Here is a 7683-nt window from a genome sequence, read left to right on the forward strand (position 1 = left end):
AGACACTAGGAGAGCAAAAAAAGTATGAGGGCAGGAACTTCCCTGGTGGTGCAGTGGTTAAGACTCCACACTCGCAATGCAGGGGGCCCAGGTTCGATCACTGGTCAGGGAACTAGATCCCACATGCATGCCGCAACTAGGAGTTTGCAAGCCATAACTAAGGAGCCCATGTGCCGCAACTAAGATCTGGTGCAACCAAATAAATAATTAAAAAAAAAAAAGTATGAGGGCTTTCCTGGCAGTCCAGTGATTAAGACTCTGCCCTTCCACTGCAGGGGGCGCAGGTTCAATCCCTGGTCAGGGAACTAAGATCCCGCATGTCGTCCAGCGCGGCCAAAATAAATTAATTTTTTTAAAAAGTATGAAATACCTATAGATGCATAATGCAACATCACAACTGCCACAAATTTCATAAAATGAAAATGCTCATTTCAAAAAGGATGAAGGAGATAGGCAAGTCTGGCTACTTTTAACTAAAATAAATATTGCTTTCCTGTGAGGATGCTTCATGGCTGGTTCTCTGCTAATATATCAACTTAATGGTGTCTCTTAACATCAGCGAAGCAAATAAATGAAGATTAGACTGACAGATGCCAAGTATTATTTTCAAGAATTCTTCATAGATGAAGCCTGATAAAGCATAGTATCAAAAATTAAATTGAAATAAACTTTCAGGAAGATGAACATGAATGATTTGTTTGCATTTCTTAATTCCAGCATTCAAGTGCTATTCAGACCACTGCTATTTGAGAGCCTAGGTCAACAATGACTCAGCTTGAAAAATTCCATATTGTTTTTAAGAGGTATATGGTCTTAGTTATGTAGTTAATACAGTCTGGATGCCCCTTTCTCCCCAAATTATAAACTAATCTTCATGTGAATGCCTGAAAAAGAGGCAAGTGTTTATTTTATTTTTGAAAAAGCACACAACAAAGGTAATTCAATTCATTTTACCGCATCCCCTGGGGAAAGAGCCCCCCCACTGCCTGGCCCGTTCTGGGTTACGGGATTTGATGGGGGGGGGGGGTGCAGTGGTTAAGTGTAGCACCAGGAGCCCAGTCCCAGTCCCAGCTTTGATGTGGTATGTGATCCAGGACGAGAATCTACAATCAGAGCTGAATGGCACACAAGACTTCAGGCTACGAATGTGAAGTCCAGAGAGGTAAAGCATTCTGTCCAAGTGTCCCTCTAATTAGGTAAAGGCCTAGACCAGAAGGTCTCCTACCCGTATGCCCATTACTTTTTCAACTATGACAGGAAGCCTGTCAGCATGCCCCTTGCAAGCTCTCCATTTCCCCAACTGTAAATGAGGAGGCTAGACGAGGCACACTGAGCTTCAAGCTGTTGTTCCAAACCCAACGGCTTTCCGCTGGTCACCTTCCCTCTTCAAGCAGAGAATCTCCAAGTTTATCTATTTCATACAGTGTGGAAAACAAATTTTAAACGACTGAACTAGATGATAAATAAAATGTCACAGTGACTGAGTATGTTAACACACTGTTTAGACTACCAGTTGGTGAATGACAAGAGTCAAAGCAGATCACAGGAAGGCCCTACAAGAGACCTAACACCTCTCAGAACACCACAGCAGACGGAAGAGGGGAAAGCAGACAAGACTAGAGGGAAACAGACAACTAGTCTCATCTTTTCAATCTCCAACTGTATTGACCTGATGTGTTTCCTCATCACATACAGACTGACCAAACACCCATGAGGCTGTAGTTTACAGTCACCTATGCAACCCTCACTCCTCCCAGACTGTCCTTTGTCAAAAGTCACCATTAGGCCCATGGATCTGCACAAGGACAACTCGCATGTGTCCAGTATCAAGAGGATTTCTGATCTTTTTATTGTCCTAAATCTTTGGCCTTCATCATGGCAAGAAAAAAGGGGCAGAGGGTAAGGGAGGGGGTCATAGCCAAAAAGAAAGGCTAGTATAAAAAAAAGACAGGAACTTTAATCAGGCCAGTAATACAAAGATTTTCTAGGCAGGGCAAGAGCCCTTGAAGACCTATTACTAGGTCTACCGCCATCCCCCACTCCACACCGCACCCCCAGCTGGCACATTAAATGTTCCAGAAGGCCAAGGCTACCACCTCAGACTTCTGTAGCACCCAATTCCTTCATGAAAACAAATGCTGATACAGGAGTTGGAGCCTCTGCTACCATCAGAGAAATCTGACAAGCTCTGGAACATCAGTTACCAGTTTAGGAAGAAAAATCAGCTCTTTGTTCTTCTGTCTCCTCTCCTCCTATTATGTAAACGTAAGCTTTGGGCACGCAGAAACTTTCTATGCTGCCAGTGATGTTAAAACCCTGGAACACGAATTTAAGCAGTACTGCATACACAGTTGTTTTTATTCTTAATTAGCTGCCACTTCCACATTAAGAATAAAAAACAAAACAACTATTTATACCAACACGAGGAACATAAACACAAACAAATTCAGAGAATTAATCATGGTTCACAAGGCCAAAATTCAGAAATGAACAGAAACTAACAGAAATAAACCAAAATTCTTAAAGTCAATAATGGTGAAAACAAATGCCACAGATAATTAAAATTACCAGACTCTGCTTGTCACAAAACTTAAAGTCCTAAAAACTTAGAAACTAAAGGAGCCATATGGATCTACTATCCAGCCCCCCTCACCGTCTCACATACAAATGCCCTAACATTTGATGAGTCAATGGTTCAATTCTGTAGATGACAGTGAATGTTTTTTATTTCACAAGCATTCACACAGAACTATTCTAAATAAGTGCTGAAGTAAACAAAGTTTGATTATAGCTCAGTTAAGAAATAAAGTCCTTCCTGTAAACGCTCCTTCACAGCTTGATGGCTGCTTTAACATGCAATTGCCCTAGGCCACAGGGGGGAAAAAATCAGGCTTTTGATTTACTCAAGAAATAAAATAAATAAACCTAGAACATGCAAAAGCTTCCTTCTCCCAAGGTAAGGAAGGAAAATGCTTGTCTGGTTTTCTGTAAAAACCACCTCTTCCTCTGAATGAATTTACTAAACCCCACCCCCAACATAAGATCACTAAAGCTCAAGGAAAAGGCAGCAAAGGTACATTTCGCAGGTAATAAACCAAAAACCCAATCATATCAGACAGTTCCTGGCACCCATTTCTCACTCTACCAAATCAGGGCAGTCAAAAGGCTGGAGGAGGGCTTCCCTGGTGGCGCAGTGGTTGGGAGTCCGCCTGCCGATGCAGGGGACACGGGTTCGTGCCCAGGTCCGGGAGGATCCCACATGCCGCGGAGCGGCTGGGCCCGTGAGCCATGCGCTCCGCAACAGGAGACGCCACAACAGTGAGAGGCCCACGAACCGGGGGAAAAAAAAAAAAATTTAAAAAAGGCTGGGGGAGTGTCAGGGTCCACCCACATACTCCTGGTACAGCAATGAGCCCCCTCCCTTTCCCAAACATAGATCTACCTATCAGCATTCAACTCCTGTGGCTGGGAGCGCCTGCAATAGCAGAGGGCAGAAATCTAAGTGACACTTGGCACTCTGTTTCAACAAACAACTGCAAAGAGCTTTCCAAACCCAGGCCCTCACCATTTTGAAGACCAGGAAGCTGAATCCTTCCTGGGGCAGAGGTGAAAAAGAAATAAGCCCACTTTCCACCACCCTTCCCAAAGGTCACAAAGCAAACCAGAGGCCATTAGGCAGCTTCTGCAGACCCACAGCAGTAAACAGCAAGTGCGACCACAGCCCCCGGTGGGACTGGGGAGAACTCGAGAACTGGCATTTTCCCAGCCGAAGGTAAAACAAATATGACTTGTCAGCTGGAAAAAAACAAAAAAGCATACTCCTAAATTCTCCCAAAGGGTGCTGGCTTGGAGGTGAAGGGGAGAGAGGGTACAACTGTCTCAACAGCTCAGAGAAAGAGGGAGGAAAAGTGAGAAAGAGAAGACAGACCTGTGAGCAGCTGCACTCTCCTTTTCCGAAGGACACAAAACTGCAAAGCCCAGGGACCCGAAGGGGCTGGGGAGCAAAATGGGAGCAGGAAAGAAAGCGGGGCAGTGGAAAGGAGATCTACTCCCACCACCACTAACCTTGGCAGAAATGGGGGAGATGGGGGAGACACTCCCAGACTCGAGAGCAGTAACCAATCAACCAGCCCCCTCCTATTTACTCAGATCTCACAGGATCCCTCGAGATAAAACCCTCAGGGTCAGAGAGCTGAGAGAATCTGCAGTCTAAACCTGAGCCTGCAGAAGCCGAGGCCCAACCCAGCCCCTTCCCCTCCAAAGCTGAGGGATGGAGACCAGAGAAAGGCATGCCTGAAGAAGGGAAGCACCCAGTGGGAACGGGCAGGTCAAGCAGGGGAGCTGGGAGAAGCAAACCTGATAGGAACTAAATGGGAAGAGAAGAAGCCTCGCAAGATACAAGGGAAAAGAAAAGATGAAGAAGAAAACAAGGCAGTGAAGAACAGATCTGCGAGAGGGGTCACAAAAGGGAGGGAGACTCTAGCCCAGAACTGAGATAGCTCTAAGAGGAAGCTGGGGTGGGGGGAGTGACAGGTAGGAATGATTGGGAAAACATCTCTATACTGGGCAGAGCAGGGGGAAGGAGACTCAGTAATGGGGCAAGAGGTAGGGCAAAAAGGGGAGGACAAATACGAGGAAGGAGAGAGTGGAGGTTGAGAGCTGAATCAAAATGGTGGGGGGATAGAAGATCAGGTGGAAAACTTGGAACTGAGAGGCAACAGAGGTGCGAGGCAGTCACAAGATGACCAGAGTTAAAGAGGACCACACCGAGAAGGGACAGCAGTAAGAGTTAAAATGGGTCCAAAAAATAGGTGGACAAGTGGACAGCTCCAAAAGGGGCAGAGCTGTGAAGAAAGCATTAAATAGAGAGGATGGGGCGGAACTGAAGAAATGAAAGAGCAGGTGCAAAAAGGATTGGGGGCAAGTCTGAGGTGCAGAATGGGAAGGGAAGGGGGTGATGGATCAGAGACAAGTTATCGACGGTTCAGTGAGGTAAAGGACAAATCTAAGAAGGGCCAAAATGAAGAGGACAGGACTTGGAGAAAGAGGCTGGAAGCAGGTCTTACACAGAGAAGTACTGAAGGGGAGACAGGTCAAAGGAAGCCGGAGCAAATGAATGGAACCGCTCAAAAGAGGGCCAATAACGAGGTGGGGAAGAGAGGAAACAGCAAGGAGAACACTGGGGTAGAACTGGGGACTGCAGAGGCTGAGTTCGGGAGAAAGGTCAGAGAAGTGAAAGGCAGAAACGAGAGAGCTGCAGGGTCAGAGAAGGGGGAGGAGGCTGCCTCATGGAAGGCAAAGTCGGAAAGCAAGCAGGCTGGAGGGCACAGCAAGATCTGAGATTGGATGAGGGGCAGAGTGGGGAGGCAGAAAGGTCTGGAAGAGAGGAAAGGCTCTGAATGGCAGACGGGAGCAAGGTCTGAGCAGGGGAGGAGGCAAGCATGGTGCATCGGAGTCCGAGAGGGGGCAGGGAACTGAACTGAGGCAGACGAGGGTCAGAGAGTCCAGGGGTATGGCGGGGGGAGCAGGTTTTGTCAGCAGGCAGTAGGGCCCAAGAGGGACGTGGAATTAAGTCCAAGGAGAAGACCTGGGAGCAGCAGTGCCAAGACGAACAGGGTTTGGATGAATCACCAAGGAGGTGGAACCGCAGGTCCTAGAGGGACAGCTCCTGGCGGTGAAACAGCGGAGGGTAACAGAAGATTGGGTCAAAGAAGGGGGCAGATCCAGGGTGGTGAGAGCGGAATCGAAGAAGGCAGAAGAATCACGAATCTCAAAGTGCGGGTCCAGAATTAAGGGATGCGGAAGGGTCACTGAGGAGGTGGATCCCTTGAGCACTGCAGAGTCTAGGAGGGGCGAAGGGCATCACTGAGGGGCGGAAGAGGGAAGGGGGAGGCGCAGAATTGGGAGCAGAGTTGGGGGGGAGGCCGAGGCAGACACCGAGATCCCAATGGGTTGGAGGGCGGGGGCAGACGCGGCGACAGCAGGGCTGGGCGGGCAGGGGCAAGTCCGAAGGGCAGACGGGCCCCGGCGGGCCGGGCCGCAGCACGAATCGGCGGGGCCGGCGGGGCCCGGGGGGCTGGGGGGCCGCTCCCTCCCCTCCCCCTCCGGCTCCTCCATTGTTCGCGGGCTCCGGGCCCCGCCGTCCCCGCCTCCCCTTGGACCCCGCAGCGGGGCGGCGCCCGGCCTCGCGGCCGGGGCCCGCGAGCTCGCGCACTCACCAGCTGGGCGCCCTCAGCGCGGCCCTGGCCTCCGGGATCTCGGCAGCGGCGACGGCGGCCCCGGCGCCATGTTCTGCTGCTCCTCGTTCAGCGGCAGCTGAGGCGGCGGCGGCAGCTCCGGCGGCGGGGGGCCGGGCGGACCCTCCCTCGCGGACTCCCTCCTCCGCCTCCTCCACCTCCTCCTCCCGCCGCTCCGCGGCTCTCCCTCGGGGCGGGGGGCGGGGAGGGGAAGGGGGGAGGGGCGGGAACCAGGGGGAGGGCGGACCAGCCTTGCTCGCTCCTTCCCTCCCTCCTTCGCAATGGCGGCGGCGGCGCCTCCTTCCTGCGGCCGCCGCTCCCGCGCGCGCTCCCCCTCGCTGCTGCGCGTGCGTGGCGCGGGGACCGTTGCAGGGGGATAACGGCCCGTGAGGGCGCGCAGCGAGGGGATAACCGGCGCGTGGCAGAGGAGAAGCGAGAGCGCGTGCGCGCCCGAGGGACTCACTGCCACTGCATCGGCCGCGTCCAGGGAACGGGTGCGGAGGACGCAGTGCGCGTGCGCCCCCAAGAAATGCCGCTAGTGCGGTGGCTGCGGGTCGAGACAGAGCGCGAGGCGACCCGCGACCGGGCAGAGGAATGGGGTGGCCAAGTGCGCGTGCGCGGGACGGGGTGCCAGCCGCCGCGGCTACTCGCACGAGGCGGAGGGAGTGGTCCTCGAGAGGCGCGCGCACCCTTGCGCGCGCCAGAAGCAGCCGAAACCCTCCTCGCCCTGGCTCTTGGAGAAAGCGGGAGGGGAGAGGCATGGCCCAGCTTTGGGGGCGGGAGCGAAGGGCGCGATCCCGCTCGCGCGGGACCTGACCAGCCAATGAGAGGCAAGGGGCGGTGGGTTTGCCGCGAGCTCAGCCCCGGGGAAAACAGAGGAGGAGCGAGGGAGCGACGTAACTTGGGGCGGTGGGGCGGGGCTGAGGAGGAGGGAGCGCACCCAGTGGAGGAGTTGATTGGGGAACACGAAGAGGCGTGGCCCGCCTTAGCCCAATAGGAGCCTCAATTCGTCGATCCGGAAGAAGGGGCGGGGCTGAGGAGCGCGTGCTCTTTTTCCTGGCAGAGAAGAAAATCTGCAGGTAACGAGTGCCTTATTACAACTTGCTTTGGGTTCTGTGATCGCCTGATCCCGGAAGAGGCGCGGAGGCCTGGTCCCGCATGCAGCCCTGGCCTCCAAGTCGGCATTGTGTAAATGACTGCAAATCAAATGTCAGTTCGAGAGCCCGGAGGGGAAAGAGTAGTGATGGGAAGGGGCACCACTGTAACCCCTGAATTCCTCTGAACTGAAGAGGGGTTCCTCTGGGACCCCTCCGGAAGTACGGGTCTTGGAAGATGAGCGTTCTGGGAGCCCAGTCAATATTCAAAGAATGCATGAAGAAAAGCTATGCTTCTTATTGCATTTTTCATTTCTTTACTCAGTCTCCTCATCTAAAAAATGGAATGATAA

General features: G+C 52.3%; 1 protein-coding gene across 3 annotated transcripts in view; it reads right to left on the minus strand.

The window, feature by feature from the left end:
- The window catches only part of ARHGAP35 (Rho GTPase activating protein 35), a 121160-nt gene extending 114767 nt beyond the window's left edge, over nucleotides 1-6393 (minus strand). For 2 of the 3 annotated variants that reach the window (XM_060132448.1, XM_060132449.1), the window contains exon 1: nucleotides 6219-6393. The gene's annotated coding sequence lies outside the window, so the exon portion shown is untranslated. The remainder of the gene's footprint in view (nucleotides 1-6218) is intronic. The other variant, XM_060132447.1, reaches the window with a different exon arrangement.
- Between the last annotated feature and the right edge of the window lie 1290 nt (nucleotides 6394-7683).

This window comes from Lagenorhynchus albirostris, chromosome 19, assembly GCF_949774975.1.
Source record: "Lagenorhynchus albirostris chromosome 19, mLagAlb1.1, whole genome shotgun sequence".
Lineage (NCBI taxonomy): Eukaryota > Metazoa > Chordata > Mammalia > Artiodactyla > Delphinidae > Lagenorhynchus > Lagenorhynchus albirostris.